This window comes from Podarcis liolepis (assembly GCF_965112155.1).
Source record: "Podarcis liolepis genome assembly, chromosome: 13".
NCBI lineage: Eukaryota > Metazoa > Chordata > Lepidosauria > Squamata > Lacertidae > Podarcis > Podarcis liolepis.
The window spans coordinates 35,553,664-35,575,693 of NC_139573.1; the positions used below are offsets into that span (position 1 = coordinate 35,553,664).

General features: G+C 44.0%; 1 protein-coding gene across 5 annotated transcripts in view; it reads right to left on the minus strand.

Annotated features, from left to right (window-relative positions):
- The window catches only part of SPOP (speckle type BTB/POZ protein), a 54,293-nt gene that overhangs the window by 25,250 nt on the left and 7,013 nt on the right, over positions 1 to 22,030 (minus strand). For 2 of the 5 annotated variants that reach the window (XM_083470135.1, XM_083470137.1), the window contains exon 2: positions 141 to 182. The exons of the other annotated variants lie outside the window; for them this stretch is intronic. The gene's annotated coding sequence lies outside the window, so the exon portion shown is untranslated. The remainder of the gene's footprint in view (positions 1 to 140; positions 183 to 22,030) is intronic. 5 annotated transcript variants of the gene reach the window in all.

Sequence of the window (22,030 nt, forward strand, 5' to 3'; positions counted from 1 at the left end):
ATCAAAATATAAAACCACAAAATATGTAATCAAAATAAAAGCAACAACCCAATAATGCTTCCCCCCTCCACAAAAACCCTTCACATTTTAAAAGGGCATAGAAACCAGGCCACTGTAGTTTCCTAAAAATACCAGCTTACATGTAACGTGGTATCCCAGCTCAGAGAAGCGCAGAGACAAAGCTGAAAGAGAAAGAATGCCAAAGGCTCAGATTTCAATGTGTGGCTTTCTGCAGCCTCTCCCACATTTCCATAAAACTATCTGCCTGCATGTTCAATGGTGAGGGCTACTGAATTTGCCATGTGGTATGTGCCTAGTGTTGCTATGAAGGTAACATCACTAGCCTATAAATCTGACTGGATTAGTGTGAACTGTTCCGAGAATTGCTAAGGTTGAAAAATGGTATATATTTTATACAAATATAGAGTGGCTGGGGAAACCCTGTCAGATGGACAGGGTAATAATAATCATAATAATTCTACAGGTAAATACCGTATTTTTTGCACCATAACACTCACTTTTTTCCTCCTAGAAAGTAAGGGGAAATGTCTGTGCGTGTTATGGAGGAAATGCCTACAGGTGGCATGCCTATGGATTTTCCTCCTCTATAAACTACGTGCGTGTTATGGTCGGGTGCGTGTTATAGAGCGAAAAATACGGTACTTACAGAAGACACATAGGAAATAATCCCTCTTGTGGTCTTTATTTTTTGTTACTGCTAGTAGTTTTTACATCCCACTTCTGAAGCAGAAAAGCATTCATAAAGCAACCCACAATACAGCTAAGATTATAGATGCATATTTATAACATAAAGCGTAATAAGAACTAAACAATACAGTTGGTAGTGTTAAGCTAAGTTTTACTCAAATAAGACCCACTGAAATTACCGTACTTTTCGCACCATAACACTCAGTTTCCCCCCCCTAAAAGGTAAAGGGAAATGTGTCTGCGTGTTATGGAGCGAATGCAGGCAGGAGGAGCCACTCTTGCTGGCTGTTCGGCAGCCTCTCTTCCTCCGCTTGGCTTGCTGAGAAGCCGGCAACAGCTGAGCAACAGCTGAGTGTCGGGAGACAGCCTCTCTTCCTCCTGTCTGCCTGCTCTATGGTTTTTTGGAGAGGTGGGAGAAGGGAGGCAGCTCAGAAGCCAGCAGCGTGTAAAAGCCAAGGTGGGGAAAAGGAGACAGCCTCTCTTTCTCAGTGTCTGCCTGCTCTATGGCTCTCCCTTACACAAATGTAAGCAGCTCTTACTCTGCTTTCTTTACAATGAGCTGGAAGGAGGGACAAAGAGGGCATTCCCCTTCCGTCCCTCCCCCAGCACCTCACAGGTAAATTCAAACAAAGCAGCTTACAAGGCTCATGTCCCTGAGTCTCCTCCTCCTCTTTTTGCTCCGGTTCAAGGCAAGGCAGCTGCACAAATGTGAGTTCCCCCCCTCTCTTCCCTCCCTCCCTCCCTCCCTCTTCCAACTTCAAAAAATATTGGGGGGACAGCCAGGTAAGCCCCACTCACATACCACAATGGGGGTGGGGGATGACTCCCTCAAATATTTAATGGGGGGTGAAGGCACCTAGGCCTATAGGAGTTGGCTGCTTTGCCTAGGACAAGTGTGAGCTCCCCCCCCTTCCTTCATCACTGTATTGGAGATACCATACATTACTGACAGTTCCTTCATTCACGTGGTTACAGAGCATGGATCCACATGGATCCTCAGGATTTTTGCACTGGGTCACCCCAAATTCACCATCAGATCACATAGCATGTCCATGGCTACAGCTTGTACCAAATAAATCATGCACCCACTGTTGCCTGGGGCTGCAGTGGTGCAAAAACGTGGTTACAAAGCACGGATCCACATAGATCCTCAGGATTTTTGCATTGGGCTACCCCAAACTCACCGTCAGATCACATGTCTGTGGCCACAGCATGAACCACAAAAATCATACATCCACTGTTTCGTTTAGAATTTTTTTTTCTTGTTTTCCTCCTCTAAAAACTATGTGCGTGTTATGGTTGGGAGCGTGTTATAGAGCGAAAAATACGGTAATATTCACAACTTAGCCATGATCACATTTGGGCTTTAGAGGCAATCCCCAGAATGTAACGCCCATGCAAATTGCAGGCTTACTGAATTTTTGCAAATAATGGGAAATTCTAAGAGCAGGGAATTCCAATGCTCCAGTCAGGAAGTATGAAGTGGCAATGTCTTCTGTTTGACTCTGCACATAGTTTAACCAACAATTTGCAGAGTCATTTGTGTATGTTTGTGTGTGTAAGGGAGGGATGACAAGATCCACCTTTGGATATGGAATGGCACAGATTTTTGAGTATATAAAGGTCTAGGGGCATATTTGGGGCATGGTTTTTTAGTCAGAAGTTGGCCACAGGAAGGGAGGGAAGCCAAGTCCTTCACGTCACCAGGCCAAAGTTGGGAAAAGGAGCTCCTGGCCACAGGAGCTTCCTGCGGCCAATCAGAAGCTGCCCTTTGGTTTCCAAACGTTTTGGAACCTGATCGGACTTCCAGAACGGATTCCGTTCGACTTCCAAGGTGCAACTGTATTCCATATAACCACCCTGAGCTAACCAACTCTCATCTTCTTTCCTAAATTGCTGCTCCATCTACCAATCCAGCTTCTTGCCCCAAATTAAATCCTACACTAAGGACACTAAGAGGAAGGTGGGTTATCCTGCGTGTCTGGGGAAGGAAAACTAAGGAGGAGATTCAGGACGGGTTTCCATTATATCATATAAAAGGAAGATTTGCTAAAAACCAAGAATTGTCAACTGTGTACCCCCATTGCAAACCACACAGACACACACACACCATGTTAAAACAGAAAAAGGGGGGGGGGTAGTGAATCCCAGCACTGTGGAAAGAAAAGTAAGAAGTAACCAACAGAAGGTGTTAAAAAAAAATCCATCACAAAACAGACAAATCTGCACATACCATACACATCTGGCTTAAAGCAAGCTGATAAGAGTATTATCAACACAGTTCTGAATCACCAAGAGAAAATTAAATAGATTTTTCAAAAGGCAACAAAGCTTTCAGAAACACAGCAGATATCGAGATTAGCCTGGCACAGAGAGATTACCCGCCACGCTGCTTCACTCTCTGAAAAGAAGATTTCACACACTGCCATGCCAGGGCATCAAATTACTACTTGGAATGAGCCATTAATTTGAATCCTGCTGTGCAGGACTCTGCATAAGCAGAAGCTTCCTAGGTTTTTACACACCCTTAGGACACCACAAGATCCATGGAAGCTTGCTGTGAGATGAGGGAAGGGAAACCTGTGCAGGCTCAGGCATTCCTCCCACTCCCACTAAGTGCCTGGCGGTGGGTGGCGAGGGTGGCAAGAGCAGCAAGAACCCAACAGGGGTTGGAAATGGGCAGCTGAAATCAAGCTTAGAGGCTCCTGAAATTTCCCCAACCAAGTCCCAACAATAATAGGGATTCGGACTCCAATTTCAACTCCTAACAACCCGCTAGGCAGGACAAACCAAGAACTAAGGTGTGTACTTATTGTCGACACACAAAGCCAATTTGAGATGCTGACATTCGCCTGAGTGAGGCCAAAATGCGAAGCAGGTGGATTCTTCCTGGATTTGATTATATCGAGAAGCGGTGTTGGGGAGCGAATGGAATGCCAGACTAGGATCTGGGAGACAAGGGTTCAAATTCCCAATCAGCTAGGAAGCCCACTTGGCGGCCTTGGGCCAGACACACACACTCTCTCAGCCTAATAGAAGAAAACAGGAGTAGGGAGACCCAAGCATGCCAACTGGAGCTCCTTGCTAGAGACACAAATGTAATACATAAAGGATAGATCCTGTAGAACAGGAGTTGAGACTGCTCACAGGGTCCTTGCTACTCCCTATACTTGCATAAGATAACAATTGCAAAAGGTACAAAGCAAAGTCTGACGTTGAAACTAGTTCTGGGGCTCAAATTAAGACCTGCTGCCAGCAGGATAATAAAAAATGTCATGCAAATGTCTAGGATTCCTCCGGATTATAGAGGGGGCTATGGCGTGGCTTGCTTTGCATGATCTCAGGAAAAGCACTGATTATGTCAGTAAAGAACACCCCCCTACTCCCATGCCAGTGTGAATCCCTAGAAGACTGTACATTAGAAATGACCCTGGAAGGAATAAGCCCCCCTCATCTGTTCCATTAGCACTTTTGGCAAATTTGGGTAGATGAGATGCACTAGGAAGCTGGAAGGGAGATGTGGTTTTAGGGACTAGCAACAGGTTGTATGAGAAGGAGAACAATCTGAACAGAGGAGGGAGCAGTGGAAGATGGCCCATTAGGACAAATGGAAGTCTGCTCTCAGCCAGTCTGCTTACTTACTATCAGTCTAAGTTTCTTCCACTTTGGTTTCAGTACTGGCCTTGTAGAACTTGGCAAGGAAGAGGATGGCAACAAAACGAATTAGTTGGATCTGCTGCCATCCGTTCTGGCTGCACTTACGCTTGTCTTCTGCCCTACCAGCCCCAACTGGAACCAACAACCACTTACAGAGAGTTACATCTAAAAGACTGTAAGATTTTTGCATTTGATCACAATGTTATTAAAGACTTGCCTGGCTTTTTAGAGTTTCTTCTTTAATTGAAGCCCATGACGAGAGAGAGAGAGAGAGAGAGAGAGAGAGAAATTCTCAAGGTGTCTAAGTCAGGCTTCCATTAAGACGTGCAAGCATTTGTTAGGACATTGTGCCTCTCCCATAGGCAGAAGGAAGCATTAGACGGACTCCACTATCCAAGAAAGCAGAACTGGGGGAAAATATGTCCAAGCCCTTGGCACCAACCAGCATCTAGTGGCCAGGGGAATTTCACCATCCTGACCAAACTGCTGTTGCACTATGTGGGTGGACACTTCTGGCAGACGTTTGCTTTGCTTTGCTTCCTTTGCAAATTGAGAGCTGGCCTCCTGCTAATATTTCTGACATGGCCCTCAGTGCTGCACACAGATCACAGCCATGACTTATATCCTAAGCATTTCACAGAAGCTCTCCAATGAATTTCCCCCTGATGGTTCATTTCCTTTCTTCAATTACATGGTCACCTATTTCAGGCTGAAGATCGCTGAAAACAACAACAGATATGTTTGATAGCTAGGTTCCTAAGAATGTTTTGCTGACATCCAGGAATTTGGACTACTGCTTCAGGTTTTTTTTAATTATTGCTTAAAAGAATTTTATTTATTAAAAGTGATTCCTAAATTCCCAAACGCAGAGGGAAAGAAAAGTCCTTGCTCACTAGAATGCCTAGAAATTTGAACAAAGAAAAATCCAAAGGTAAAGCTGAATTTCTCCACCTACACCCCAAATAATGCTTATACATCTTTAAGTTTCTAATCAGGGGTCCACAAATGCACTTGTCAGCAGAAAGCATCTCTTTTACTTGGAGAGAAAGTCTGTGATGAGAGCAAACTGAGCGATGAACAGCAGAAGCTCATCTGGGACCTCACAGTGGTCTTCAGAGACAACTGGAAGTAGCAAAACTTCTAGCTGGTCCAAATGCTTTCAAAGGCCAAGAGAACTGCAGGGAGCAACCTCCATGCCTTCCCTGAGCTAGGAGGGCAGACGGAACTGACAGAAACCACAAATTTTGGCTGGCTAACCAAGAAAGTGTGCAGATTTCCTGTTTCGCTGCAATTTATAAACTACCTTCAACACAAATCTTATACTGAGCAAAAAGGAGAGCCTATAATACTTTGAGTACAGTAAAAGATGAAAAAGGTAAGGGTACAGTATTGCCCTGCTGACAAATTCTGATTGTGATAAAACACAGGTGCAGCTAATGACTATTAATAATACTGGAGGACTTCAACAACGCTCAAATTAGTTGGGTAAATGCAATTTTGGATCATGAAAGGAGACACAAAACTGTCCAGGCAAAACAAACAACTGTGCCTTGGAACAAAGTCAAGAAACCGACAAGGAGAAGACGTGTTAAGGTAAAAGGAAGCTGAAAGGTATAATTAAGAGGATCGAATCTCTGCAGAAAGCTTAGAGGTTATTTACAAACAACCTAATCGAGACTTAAACGACATAGAAAAGAAAAGACACAAACAAGGCCACAAGTTTGCCGGTTAAGTAGATGAATGGATAGAAGGTCGCTTTATTGTATACATGAAGAATCTTTTTTCTTTTTAAGCACAAATTCTGGCAAACCAGATAAGAAATGACAATAAGGAAGTTGTTTAAGCTGTAAATGTTCAAAGCTATAAAACACTAAAAAACAAAAAACCCTTTAAATTCTTGAAAAGCAGGAAACCAGTCAGAGGCAGCAAAAGTGTTAAATGAGAAAAAAGGGAGAAAGGGAGAAATGAAGGAAGATGAGGATATTTAGGCTGTGTACATCCTGCTGTTTGCATATATTATGCTCCCACTGTTGATTTGGAAGCGGTGTCCGCACGATGTTAACCACAATCCATCCTATATCTATTTCATTGTTTCTTATGAAATACTGAATTTTGATGTTTCCCCACAAATCACCTTGGTTCAGAATTGGAAAAAAGAATCACCTACCTGCTTTTTAAACCAGTGATAGGTACACAGTCCCCTTTTCTCAACTCAGACTGAAGCTGGGTTGGGGGGTGAATGCATCACAATGCATTATTTTGTAAGAAACTGCAGGTATGAATTGCAAATGATGTTGTGCGTACACCAATTCCCAAATCAGCAGCAGAAGCGTACTGCATGCAAACAGGTGTGTGAACAGAGCCATAGGCTATATTTATTTGACTCATAAAGCTGAGATATGAATGAGCTTTTTGGCCATGCCATTGGTCCCTTTGCTTCTTTCTTTATGTAAGGAAACCAGAAAGTCTTCCATTATCTATAGTTTCGCAGTTCATCCAAAGTGGGAAAAGATGGTTAATGGCCAGAATATGAAGCAACTTAAAACTGTGCCTTCATAGCCTGGCTTGTTCTGAAACAGCTAACAACTGTTTCCCAGATTCAGGTAGGTAGCCCTGTTGGTCTGACACAGTCGAAATAAATAAAAAATTTGTCCAGTAGCACCTTAGAGACCAACTAAGTTTGTTCTGGGTATAAGCTTTCGTGTGCATGCACATACCCAGAACAAACTTAGTTGTTTCTAAGGTCCTACTGGACAATATTTTTGTTTATTTCAACTGTTTCCCAGTTTAGATGAAACGGGAAACTACAGATCACAGAAGGTTTCCTGGTTTGCTTGCTTCCCTGCAATGGAAGGAAGATCAGAAAGGCAGTATGCACCCCCATACTGCTTGTTCATCTCTTGGCTCATTAAGATATTACTGTATTGTCCAAATTAGTCCATTATGTGCACTACGCTGGCAGCTGAATCATAAAAATAGTATCATGAAACTAGAAAATGTACAAAAGAGGCTTTTTAAATCCAGAAAACGTGACCCTGGGAGCGCATGAAAGAAGAATATAAAACCATAAAGAAGAGAAATTCCTCTCTTCCAAAAGACCTGAAGTCTGGATCATTCCAATGAAGGTTCACAATAAATGGAAGTCCTACTTCATCCCAAATTAACTTGTGGAATTGAGTGCCACAAAATCCAGTGATGACCACGAGAGAAGGTGGCTTTAAAACAGATTAACGGACAACAGGTGTCTCGACAGCTAAATAGAACTGTGATGTTCAAAGGCGTTATGCAGAGGCTGGAGATGGGGGTAAGTATAATAATGTCCACCATTTCCTGCTTGTTAACTTCTTAAGGGCACCTAGCTGCCGCACTTAGAAACAGGCATCCTTAGGTCGGATCCAGCAGCGTAATATTTTGTGTCCTTACAATTAAGCTAGCTGTGAACAGCCATGTATTCCTAGGTTTATTTATAGTGATCGGCTTTGAAACCGGGGGGGGGGGGGGGGAGACGGGGACTTTGGTGCTTCATTTTGCACTGAATGTTCTGAAAACAACAGAGTTGTATCATTGGTCTGCTGCTGTGAGCTGTTCATCAAAAGTTCAGTCAAACTCTCCTCTTCCACTTCCTACCCATGATCCTTTAATTGTTGGTGTCAGTGATTTTATCTAGAGCTCATATGGGCAGTTTTGTACGCTGGAAGCATGCTTCTCTCTGAATAGTTTCCATTGTCGTATTTCTTTCAGATCCTAGTATTCTGAAGCCTATCTACATATCAGAGCAATCCGTGAAGTACTGTATTTCCACGAGCAATTTTGGGGGGGGAGGGGAAGGGGGTTAAAAACATAAACATGTGATCCTTTGCTTTCATTCTCAAGCACAGAGAGACTGGTCACATTCTGAATGATCAGTCTGATAGTTTGCTAGGCTTTTTCTTTCCTTTGCAACACAGGATTGATGAAAAGGATATGTGCAGAGTACCTTTTCTTTGGTACGGAGTAGCCACAGAAGATTGGTGGAGTGGGCGGAATTCTGGATTACGGAACATTTTTATTCTATTCATTTCTAAACTGAAAACTAAAACAGTAAGTGTATCTATGCGGTAAACAAAATCTCAGTTAAAACCAAAACGTAATGAATGAAACCAAAGAGCATAGCTACAATGTTGAGGTGGTGTGCATACAGAAAATCAGAGAGTTAAATTCTAGATGGGTCTCAGAATGCAGTGGTACCTTGATTTTCAAACGTAATTCGTTCTGGAAGACTGTCTGACATCCAAAACATTTGAAAACCGAAACTCCAATAGCCGACAGCTAGGATCTTGCACTCAGCGGAAGCCGCGTAGCATGTTCGACTTCCGAGTTTGAAAACCGAAGCATCTACTTTTGGGTTTTCGGCATTCGAAAACTGAAACATTTGACTTCCGAGACTTTCGAAAACCGAGGTACCACTGTATCTGTCTTATTTCCCTGCTCCCCAGTAGTCATGGGGCAGTTCTTATTCTGGGCTTCTCATGGTTAGACAGACAGGTTTCAGGAAGATACAATCAGCAGGGCAACCGGATCCACCAAGTTCTCTCTCCAGGTTTTTACTGAGCACTTTATTTTATTTGGTGGGGAAACAAGTTTGACAGTTGTGCACAAAGTGCTGGTGACTCTGCTTTAACTGTGAGCCAACTCTGGATTTCTCCAGAGGCGAGGGCTGTTGTTTTGCATCTCAGAGCCCAGAATACTGACAGAACATGGGACAAGGCAGCTTACACAAGGGGGTGGTGAGGCAGCTTGACTTTCTACTCTTAACTTCTGTGGCTTGGCATGCAACCACATACCTTCCTGGCCTGTCCCCCTGGCTTCTTCTTCTTTTTTAACAAACACCTGGTGTCCAAATTGTTTATCAAATGCCCGCCTTGAAGCCTCTGTGCATTCCAAGCCCTGTCCAAAATTTGCAGCTTGTTCCCAGAGAGTAGATGTCAGCATAGCTAAGGAGAAGAGGGAAGAAAACACCTCAACAGATGAATCCTAACCAGAGGTCAAAGTTTCTCTGGCCAACTTCTAGCCAGGAGAGAAGACAGGAACAGAGGTAAGTTCTCCCTCTCCCTGCGGTTGTTTATTATTTCAATTTAGATCCTGCCTTTCTGCACATAGCACTCAAGGCAGCTCGCAGTAATAAAAATATAAAAACAATTTTTAAAGTCAATAACAATCTCTGTAAAAGTGAATCACCAATAAAACGAAGAAGAGCAGATAAAACCAATTCTCTCTGCACGCCTCAGATTCCTTTTTTTTCTTCTCGAGAACTTGCGGCAACGCAACATTTGAATCGCCAAGAGCACTGTTCGCCACGCTGCCGAGGCATATCAGAAATGGGGTGAAGCAATTTCAGCAGCACAGCCCCTTCTCCCCTAAAGTAAAACAGTTTATGCAAGAAGGAGGACGAACGACTATCAGCACAATCCTAAGCACGTCTATTCAGAAATAAATCCTAATGAATTCAATGGGGCTTAACCTCAGCTAAGTGGGGTTGGAACTGCGGCAAAATCAGTAGTTTGTGGCTAACTACAGTACTTTGTTACCAATATTATAAACTCAAATCTATAATCTAATTACCAAATGGCAACTTAAACCTAGGCTGGGGTCGCCACAATGGAATGAATGTCTAGGCACTGTTTCCTCTGCGTTGTTGTTGTTGTTATTTCCATTTCTATATACTGCTTTATATTTTAAAGAACAAAATTACAAAGAGGTATACCACATATTAAAACATTAAATAAAGCAATCCAGAATAAAACAAATTCAAGCTTCAAGGAAACTATTTCAGATCCTTCTCTAAGTGACATTTTGCTTTCCCCAGTTGCCAGCTTGGCATCCAGAAATCTCCACATGGTCACAACTGGACTGCGCCAGTTCCAAAACGCACCTGGCGCCTGGCTAATTTCGAACACTATCTGTCATCCTTCAACACGGGGGCTGCTCAGAAGCAACGGCATACCTTTCTAAGTCCTGGCTTTAATTCCTCTGACACATTTAGCTCCCACACCTCTTCAAAGCTATTTACAAACTTAAATAAAGCACCAGCAGTGTAATCCACAATTCCAAAACTAGCAGAGCCAGCAGCCCTATTTAGTCATTACTCACAGAAACAGGCAAGACAAGCGGGGCTACACTTTTAGCCCCACATCTGCTGTCATGTGGTGCCTTCCAACTTCCCACAAGTTCAGAGCAAACCTTTAAGAAATCCTTCCAAAAGTTCAGGGTAAATGTCTGCAGCGGGGCAAGTTACAGTGGACTTATAAAAGCTGGAAGAAGCTGCTCAACAACTGGCTGGGGGCTAAATAAAGGCAAAGCCCTGCAGCCCCTTTGTGCCCTTGTCCCATCATGTGAGTACCGACTGAACGGCGCTGCTTAAAACAAACTCTGCACAATTGCAACTCAGATTTTAAAAGCCTGAATCTTCAGAATGAATTTTCTGGGTGCACATTCCACAGCACTGGGACTACAGCAGAGCAGACTCTGCCCCCAATGGCTGCTGCCCCATAAGGACAGGATTCTGTGCATTACCTTGTGGGCCAAGCTACTGAAATCTATATCCAGGTGAGAAGCCTGTTCTACCTTTACCTGGTGTTAGATGCACATTTTGGATTTTTAGCAGACGACCAATGTGAACTCCAAACTTATATGTGTCATCTTTTCCTCTAAGCTTGCTTCCATAGATTTATTATGTATTGACGGAAGTAATATTTCAGTTCTCCTAAACTTATCGCCAATCAGGTTCTCCAAGAGATCCTAAAAACCAGTCTCTATACTATTTGCCATCTTTTCTACAAATAAATATGGGAAACCGCCTTAAACAAAGTTGGTCCGTGTAGCTCAGTACTGTCTACACTAACTGCCAAGGGATGCAGGTGGCGCTGTGGTCTAAACCACTGAGCCTCTTGGGCTTGCCAATCAGAAGGTCAGCGGTTCGAATCCCATGCTGGGGTGAGCTCCCACTGCTCTGTCCCAGCTCCTGCCAATCTAGCAGTTCGAAAGCACGCCAGTGTAAGTAGATAAACAGGTACCGCTGTGGCGGGAAGGTAAACAGCGTTTCCATGCACTCTGGTTTCCGTCACCGTGTCCTGTTGCGCCAGAAGTGGTTTAGTCATGCTGGCCACATGACCCAGTAAACTGTGGACAAAGGCCAGCTCTCTTGGCCTGAAAGCGAGATGAGCGCCACAACCCCATAGTCGCCTTTGACTGTACTGTACCGTCCAGGGGTCCTTTACCTGGCAGATGCTCTTCAGCATTTCATGCAGAAAACACTCCCAGCCTTACCTTGAGATTGAATCTGGGACTGTCTACATGCAAAGCAGATGCACTACCATTGAGCTGTGGCCCTTCCTCAAACTATGAAGTCTAAACTACAGTTGGCAATGTCATTTCCACCAATGTGGAGGCTTGCCAGAGTTCAAAACAGACTTATTTCGGCAAGAGCAGGAATGGGAAAACTGTGGCTCTCCAGACAGTGGTGCTAGACTCCAATTCCCACCAGTATGGTCAGTGGTCAGTTCTGATTAGAATTAAAATCCAGCAATATCTGGAAGGCCACAGCTTCCCCACCCCTGGATTAGAGTCTCATTTTCATTTCTGATGTGGGAAAGTCACCATTTTTAATACAGAGGACATTTCTTCTCCTCAATGTGCACCCATGTAAAATGACTACAGGTATGTCACGTTCTGAACAAGTTTAAGAAACCCACGTTTTCTAAGGTATGATAAATCTAACTTAAGTGTCATAAGTTTACCATTTTGGGGATGTAGGAGATGCAATTATCACCTAAACATTAGAGCATGATTTTAATTGGCTACCGTTTCCATTTCAGAGCTGGCTTTTCAGACAAAGCTTTTGAAATGGAGCAGAAACAAATAAACAAGCACTGATATCTAGAGAACACGGTTGGCTGGACCCAAACAACATTAGCAGAGACAAATGGATCTGGGGACCGCCCACACCAAAGATAGTGAAATCACTCCTAATGTGAAACCTTTAATAAAAGAGATAGGTGTTAGGGACTCAGGAAGGGGGGGGGGAAATATCACACAAAAATGAGAAGTATCATATTCCATAGATAATGGGAAGGTGCAAAGGCACTAATGTGAAAGACACAATAGAACCAGTATGGCAAAAGCAAGGGGTTTGATGTATAATTAGGAGAAGGATGCACACTGATGAAATAGGAAAAGGAGTTTGAACGTCAAGCTGTAAAAGAAACCAAAGAAAAAACACTGCTCCATTTATAAGGAGGATTACTTAGCAGGCCGGAAAGGAAAATTGCTGTTAATGCTGTTCTTCAGCGTTGCCAGAGCTATATAATTTGGTATAAAGCTGTTGCTAAAAGAGAATGAGAGACAAACGTAGCAAAATGAGAGGGATGGGGAGAAGAGGTAAAGGTGAAATGGCACCTAGCTGTATCCCTATGGAAGCAGCAACCTATGATGTTCGGCGGCAATGCTTTTGGCTGCTCTTGGTGGCTAAAGGATGCCCACATGTTTCACCCTTCTTGGAGCAGCAAGGAATACAGCTCAACCAAGTGTAGTTGCAAAGGGGAAAGAACCAAACCAAAAGGACAGATGGAAGGTAACAGCATGGAGCACATTTGACTCTAAACATGCATGCCTTGCCAACATATTTTCAGACTTCATGGAAAGAACTTGGTGCATCTTTCAAAAGCAAAGTTTCCAGTGTGATCTCCCCAAAGTGGATTGGGAATTTGGTGTGTGTGTGCGTTTGAACTTTCAATGCTTTGACTTTACTACAGACCTGAAATGGATCAGGGCCCCCACACCTACTATTTACATGGAGAGAAATCTCCTGCAGAAACACAGCTGGGGGTATTAGATCAGGGTCTTCCTGTATGATGGATGTGTATATTTAGTTGAAAAAACTGAATAGAGTAAAAGATTATGAGTCACTGGGGGGAGTGTGCATGTATGAACTTATTTCTAGTTGCTATTTTGTTAATATTGTTTTATTAGATTTGTAAATGCCTTATTTATCTGTTAATCATGTAATATGACTTAGGCTGTAATTGTGATGTTTAGCTTATTTTTTAATTGCTGGTTTGTTAACAGTGTTTCACAGATTGCAATTGTTTTGATGATTTGTTAATTATATGATTTATGCTGTATTTGTAATGTTCCATTATATTGTTGTTATTTATGGTTTGTAAGCCAAGTCATTTGAATGGGAAGAAATACAATCAATTGACTTCTGGAATGATAAGTCATGTTCAGTGTTAAAAACTCAGATATATAATCTAATTGACAAATGGCACTTTAAACCTAGGTTGTGATTGCCACAATGGAATGTCTCGGAGCCATTTTTTGCTTGCAGTGGAATTATTTATCATCATTTCTATACCACTTTATATTTTATAGAACAAATCTCAAAGCAGTTCACAACACATTGAAACATCAAATAAAAGAATAATTCAAGCTTCAAGAAAAATATTTCAGATCCTTCTCTAAGTGACATTTTGCTTTCCCCTGTTGCCAGTCTGGCATCCAGAGATCTCCACATGGTCCCAACTGGACCTGTGCCAGTCACAAAATGCACTTGGCTAATTTCTAACACTGGTCCTGTTTGTTGTGTTATCTGCAACAGATGAAGTCAGCGGTTCTCAACCTGTGTGTCCCCAGATGTTGTTGGACTACAACTCCCATCATCCCTGAGCTCTGGCCTTGCTAGCTAGGGGTGACAGGAGTTGTAGTTCAGCAACATCTGGAGACCCACAGGTTGAGAAAGGCTGGACTAAGTCTTAGAGCCCCTCATCTTTAAGGTGCCCCAACACTGTATTTCTGTTTTCAGAATTCATGACCTGGTAACACTGTGATCACTGGGTAGAGAAGCAGATGCCTTGAATCAAAGCAGGAGAGAGACATTCCTCTCTTTAATGCACCAGCAAATAAGTTATTCTTTCCACAGCCTCTTACCAGAAGTGCACCCTTTGGCAAAGTGAAGTTACACAAAAACCTCCAGTAGGGCCATAGAAGTACATCGTTTTAACAGTCCACACCCAATAAGGATCTTTACAGACGCACAGAAAGACTACTTGCCGTATGCATCTTATTTCTTATTACGAAATAAAAATCCGAAGGCTCTATCAGGGCAAGCTGCAGTTCAAGAGAAAAGACAGTAAAACATAAGCAGCAAGTGCTCAAATGCCCTAAGGAACACGCCTATCTGGCAAGAAAGAGATTGCGGGGTCCAAAATTAAACACACAAGACTCAGAGCGAGAAGTTGGCCTGGCTCCAGCAAACGTTAAGAAAAGCTCTTATGTAGGGATCGCCACATTAACTTCAGCGTCACAGAGCTGTCTTGGAAGGTAATAAAGTGATCCACACATGTGAAGCTGCGTGTGCGCACACGTTCCTCAGGACCTGGCCAACAAAAAGGGTGTTAATTAGCTCCTCAGTTGCAATATATCAAGTATCTGTAGTTAAAGTTGCTGAGGTTGCAGGCTACAGTTGCGGAATCACGTGGGATTAAGATCTATATAACAGCTGCATGTGCACCATTTAAGTCAGTGGTTCCCAAACCTTCTTCCCATAAACCGCTTGAAAATTGCTGAGGGTCTGGGTGGACCACTTAATAATTTTTCGGCCTTTTGTAGCAATTGTGGTGCACTTGCCAGATGCTATACGATCTTCAATTGTATTTTTACAAGCCACAGACCACCTGAATGAAACTCGTGGGCCACAGTGTGGCAAACCCTGATTTAGGAAATCTGAGTTCAGTGATAATCAGTTCCAAAGTTAACAATTTCTTAGGAAACACTCATTTTTTACAGTGTGCCTTTAATTACTGGCCTTCACCAGGTTCTCCAAGTACTTGCTGGGAAAACTGGGTAAGTTGAGGAGGCAACTATATTATTCTTTCAGTGATAAAGAACCTCAACTAAACCTTTACGCTAGCAACTGATTTTTTCGTAGCTAATACAGTGGAACCTCAGGTTAAGTACTTAATTCGTTCCGGAGGTCGAACCTGAAACTGTTCTTAACCTGAAGCACCACTTTAGCTAATGGGGCCTCCAGCTGTTGCCGCGCCGCCGGAGCACGATTTCTGTTCTCATCCCGAAGCAAAGTTCTTAACCTGAAGCACTATTTCTGGGTTAGCGGAATCTGTAACCTGAAGCGTATGTAATCTGAAGTGTACCTGAGGTACCACTGTACACAGCCCTCTCAGTTGCCAATATCAGGCAGGTGAATGATCAACATTTGTGACACATTTGTAGGGGCCTGTTGATTGATTGATTGTTAAAACGGCTTCTAAGCATTTAAATGGGGGGGGGAGAGAGTAATGGGGCTTGGGCCCTCACTTCCCCTCATTCACTTGCCAAAGTGGGTTTCTAGTAGCTCAAATCAGCTAGAAAAGGAGAGCTTCCTGATTAAAGATTAAGTCTAGACTAAATGAGCAATATAGTCCAGAGAGTTCCCTGTATCTTGGGCTAGCTGGCCACTCTACTTAGCAACCAGTGCTAGAAACTGAGATATATAAGGTAGGTGCCAAATGGCTCCTTAAGCCAGGGTTGCGGTCACCAAAACAGAATGCCTAGTTGCCATTTTGGGGTCAGACAGCTTGAAAGTCATATTTTTCAGTACAACTTTTTGGTTTCTGAAATTTGTTCTGATTGTGCAGATAAAATATAACGGACAGAGTTCTACAGGATGTGTTACTAGTGTGTGAAAACTGTCAAGATCCAAGGATCCCCAGGCATGCACTTCCAGATGGTGGAAACGTCAGGCACCATTCTGGAGCCCAGGCATCTTCACTTGGTTGCAAGTGGGCCAAATGCGCCTGGCAAATTTCAAACACTGTTAGCAAGTATAAAGAATCATGTCAAAGACTGTAATATTAATCATATGTAAAGATAGAAGACAATGGACCAAATGCAGGAACATTTTGAGAGAATTCACAAAGATGAAAATCTGAGGCATCCTCTTAAGCAACTGTTTTGGTACTTGGTTAATGATGCTCAAGTACAATTCAGATGTGCAGGTGATACCATGTGCCAGATACAGGTACATGCATATATAAATCACAGCTTTCCCCTTTAAAACGTGTGAGCATGGAGAAATTGGGTACCTGCCTCCAATACCTAGATGCAAATATGGCATCTTCCCAAAGTGTCAGCGCCACTTCTCCACTGAAAAATGCGGGCAGGTTGTGATCAGCTTGCAGGGAATAAAATGGGAAAGATGGGCTCAAGCCTTCCCACACTCATCACTGGAGACAGGGAGATTGCAAAAGTGTTGGGCATGGGAAAGGGTTAAGCACTCCCACTCCTGTCTACAACTACTTCTGTACAAATCACACTCTCTCTCTCAATGCTACTCTGAAAAAGAGAAATAGAGGCAGCTGGGGCTTGGAAACACGACCTGCTGACAATGTGTAGTTCCCCCACCCCCATTCTTCTTCTTTTGTATATTTTTATAACTAATTAGCAAAATATTATAACAGCCACATGTTGCTCCAGCTTAAGAAAGCAAACATTCTTCGCAAGCCCTGCAGTTTTGCAGGGTTTTCATCAGCCATCATTAAACCAGGCTAAAAAAGAATGCAGCCTAATGGATATTTAATTTATACCCTCAGATGAGAACTCCAAGTGCTCTCCTGCAAGGCTCCAGTATTTCAGCTGTTTCCCAAAATGTCTTGATTCAGGACAACCCGCTGCTCTTCTTCTGAACTAAGCACAGCAACTCTCTAGTGCCTACTTGTGTTCAGACTTTGACACAAGTTCTTTCCCTTAAGCCGTGCTAACTTATTTTGCAGCATTTAGCCAACTCACTTTTTGCAAGCTACAAATGAGAATTTCTACTTCTTTTCCATCTGCAGAAGAGCTATGACCTATTACTACCACTGCACATTGATTCAGAGTCGGTGCTTCTGTGGTTACCTTGACAAAAGACCTTACACTCTATTATGTGTTCGACAAAACAGAGGTGGAAGGGAGAAGTTACGGATGGAGAAACTGTGATTGAGAAAGAGGTTTGCTAGAGCAGTCAATGAAGGGAGATGAAGGAGTTGCTTGAAGGAGGCGCAGGAGGCATAGGGAACAGAATGGAAGAAGGAACAGAGAGGAAAAATCAAAGAGTAACTCAGGGGTTGGCAACCTATGGATCATTGGTCACAAGTGGCCCACGGGGATTGTTTAAATGGCCCACGAGCCGCCCCCGAACCAAGCCGGTCGCTTGGTGAATCCCCGCGCGCTGCGCTAAACCAGTGCAGTGCGGCGCAGGGACTCGCTTCCGCAGTGCCTGAAATCATGGGCGCGTGTGCTATCTGGCCTACAGAGGGATCTCCGCTGGAGTGAACCAGCCCAGGCGAGGTAAACCTTGCAGACCCCTGGAGTAACTAGTAGACTACATAGAGCAGCCTTTCTCAACCTCTGGGTCCCCAGATGTTGTTGGACTGCAACTCCCATCGCCCTAGCTAGCAAGGCCAGAGCTCAGGGATGAAGGGAGTTGTAGTCCAACAACATCTGGGGACCCACAGGTTGAGAACCGTTGACGTAGAGAAAGTGAAAGAGGTGGAGAAATTATACACACACCCCTATATGACACCCTATAACATAAAAAGTACTCTGGGCACTTTACAATAAATAAGTAAAAAATCAACTGGCATTCCAAGTAAATAAATATAAAGGAAAATAAAACAATTAAGTTGGAGGACCTACATAAATACCACACAGAAAGCACAGAGGACACATTCCAAATTAAAACAGTGTTTGAAAAAGAGCCTGAGGCTAAGGTATTTAAAGGTCTGGATGAACAAAGAGGTCTTCACCTGGCCCAGAAAAGACCATGACACCATGCAAGTCTCCCAGGTAAGGTTATTTCACAACCTCTCACTGGTGGTTGCCCGCCACAATTCATTTGGCAGCAAGAACTTCCAGGTTCAGGGAGATACGTGGAAGGATTGAAGCAGAAGATCTGTGAGGAGTAGCCAAAGTACAGGGAGCTGACGGAAAAGGATATTGTGATCACAGCAATTGGAGAAAGATGGATTTAGCAGAGGCATTTCAAACTGACTGGAGTAAAGGAGAGACAGCAGGAGGGGAGGCAAGCAAGGAGGCAATTTTATTTTATGTATTGGTTTTATTTCAAGCGCTGATACCTGTACAGAGCCCTCTTGACTGGGCAAGTTAATCTAAACTAAATAATGTTTGTTCTGGCTGGCTGAACTAACTGGTCCCAGCGGAGGGTCTATATCAACTTTGCCTCCCCAATACGGAAGAATTTGAAGTGAGTGGGAGAAGTGTTATCACAATTAAGGGATAACTAAATGGGCATTTATCTCTTTCTATATTGTAGCAGGAGGAGGCTGGAACTGGGGCGAGCTGACAAGTTGTGAGTTATTTATAGTAGAGCTACAGCCAAGAAGTTGGACATCTTGGCTTTCATTCGTTTAGAATGTGGGCTCCCAGAACATGATTCTTGTTTAATAGTATGAAAAGGTGCCCCTTCCCAAAGCCTTTTGATGGGCCAGGCTACAAAGCTAAAACTCTTGCCCAGGCCAGAGTGGCTAGGGAAACCCAGCCAGGTAGGCAGGGTATAATTAAAAAAAATTTTATTATTATTATTAGTAGTAGTAGTAGTATTAAACAAGTTAGCTACCACTAGATTTTTCCCTACATTAGGGCTGGGTGATATCTGCTTTCCAACATCGTAATATCTTGCTAGCTAAACTTCGCGGTATGGCGGTATATTAAGATGTCAGAAAGGAGGCGGGGAGGAAGAAGGCAGTTGCTGGTCAGAGATGTTTGGCATCACCTTGCAACAGCTTCTGCCTCTTCCTGGCAAGGCTAGGTGGGCGCCGCCGCGCCAGGTGGAGTGCTCACTCCTACGATAGGCTCACTGCGGCACGGTCCCGCTTGGTGCAAGGAGGAACAGAGGGAGGAGGTAGCCTGCCAGTGCCTGTGCAGCCAGGGAAAGAAATGAAAGCACTGGCTGGCTGGCAGGCAAGCCACACTTTTTAGGCTGGCGGCTGGGCTGTGGAGGGAGGGAGTGGGTTAGCAGCAGGCGACTATTGGGTGGCCTGACTGAAGTGTGTGGTGTTGGCTGTCAGAAGGGCTGGGGGGGATTCGCAAGACACTGCCGGATCGGAAATTCCGTAATCAGTCTCTCGGTTTTAACTTTAAATTGTGGTTTCAAGCAATGTATTGATACATCGCCCAGGCCTACCCTGCACTAGCAAGAATACTTGCAATGCTCCTTGAGAATTCGCACATCTCCACTTCTCTAGGACTAGGAGCATTTACAAATCTAAATGCAGTGCAGAAGGCAAGTAGAAACTCAAAAAGAATGAATCCTTGGCAAATAGCTTTCTAGCTTTTCTGAAATATGTATGAGTCACAACAGAAATCATTCCCAGTCAGGGTTGGTTTTTTATTTTGGTTGTTGGTTTTTTTTTTGCCTGTTTACTTATTTTAATGGAATGCAAAATCACCCTGTCTTTCTCTAAAAAAGAGATCCTGGACAGGTATAATAATAACAACAACAACAACAACAACAACAAATTTTTATTTATACCCCGCCCTCCCCAGCCAAGACCGGGCTCAGGGCAGCTAACAACCAATAATAAAAACAAGTTGATTAAAACACAATTTAAAAGATTAAGACACAATATTAAAACAATCAGGGAGAAATCTTATCATAGGAGGAGAAAGGAAAAAGAAAAAGGGGGAGGGAATCAAACTGATTCTGAGCCAAAGGCCAGGTGGAACAACTCTGTCTTACAGGCCCTGCGGAAAGAGATCAGATCCCGCAGGGCCCTGGTCTCAAGAGACAGAGCGTTCCACCAGGCCGGAGCCAGTGTTGAAAAGGCCCTGGCTCTGGTTGAGGCTAATCTAACTTCCTTAGGGCCCAGGACCTCTAGGGCAGTGTTTCCCAACCTTTTTTGGGCAAAGGCACACTTGTTTCATGAAAAAAATCTCGAGGCACACCACCATGCCAGATGGGGAAAGGTCACTTTTTACTTATGTAAAAAATAAATAAATAAATAGTAACAGCATAGAAGGTAATGGTTAGGCTAGCATCCCTCTTCCAAATATGCTAGGTTTTTATTTGCAGGGACTGTTCTACATGGGAAAGCATTCAGCACTGTCATTCTCCCATCTGCCATCTGAATTGGTACTATTCTGGGTCAACTTACTCTGCTGCATGTGTAGATGAAAATGGCACCAAGTGTGGGGGAGGGGGCAGAACAGGTTTCAGATACAGGATATTAAGCATACACGTACTTCAGATTGAACTGGTTGCTTGCTTTGCAAGTTTTCATTTCCCAAATGACTGCCTTGGCAAGCGCAATACCTACCAGGCTCAACGCCGGTCTCGCGCTGCCGCTTCCCACGCTCTCAAGGACCCGGGAGGAGGAAGGCGTGAAGGGAATCCCGAAGGCGCGAAAACCTCGTGCATGCGCAGGCCTTCCGCCTGCGGCAGCCCAGTAGGCCGGCCGAAGCGAGCGGCGATGGGATGTGGGAGGGAGCTCGCTCGCCGCCCCGTGTGTGCCTATGTGGGGCACGTTACAGCCCCGTGACGTCAGCGCCACGCAGGCAGCCAGGCAGGCAGACGGCGAGAGCCCCGCGCTGGGCGGCCTCTCCTCGCCGCCGCCACCCCGCCTCTCGCCGCCCGACTCGCCCGCCTCCCTCCCACGGCACACCAGGCAACGTCTTGCGGCACACTAGTGTGCCACGGAACACCGGTTGGGAAACACTGCTCTAGGGTGTTGCTATATATGGACCACAGATATGTAGAAGAGCACTCCCCGCCCCTTTGCCAATACAGCCACTTGTATGACACAGCATGGCTTGAGTGCTTAATCTGTCATGCTACTTATCCCTCAACTGTTCCCAGGCAGTGGATGAGTAGCTATGGGTAAGAGAATGGTAGCCCCCAACAGCAGGTCAATATGTAGGGGTGGGATCACACCATGTAGGCGGAGCTCATTGCAGGGACACTACAACAGGCCTTAGTAGCCACCATTATTTTTCCTCTGACCAACAATTCCTGCCCATGCATGTTTCATTTGTCCTACCCAGTGTAAGTGCTGTAATATCATGCAACTAGCGGTGAGGGTTGCCATCATAACTCACAGTAGTCAGGGAGAGGGCAGTACTTAGAAGTCAGCATTATGTTAGGCCAGTAGTAATGAGCAGGAGAAAACAAAGTTTAGCATGTAAAGCTTTTCTTTTTTTAAAAAAAGTGTTAGCAAACTTTTAAGAGTCTCTGGTGTTGTCTCATTTGCAGGCCACAATGTATCTAGCGCTCTACTGCCTAAAGCAATTTAATTAGTCCTTGATCTCACAATAAGAGGCAAGAAACAAAACACTTGATTTTTCTGTAGCACAGACTTAAGAACAGTGGCACAAAATGCAGAACTTTGGAAAGGGACGGCATGGCATCTTACTAGAGTGGTACCTCAGGTTACATACGTTTCAGCTTACATACACTTCAGATTACATATACTTCAGGTTACAGACTCCGCTAACCCAGAAATAGTGCTTCAGGTTAAGAACTTTGCTTCAGGATAAGAACAGAAATCGTGCTCTGGCGGCGCGGCAGCAGGAGGCCCCATTAGCTAAAGTGGTGCTTCAGGTTAAGAACAGTTTCAGGTTAAGAACGGACCTCCAGAAC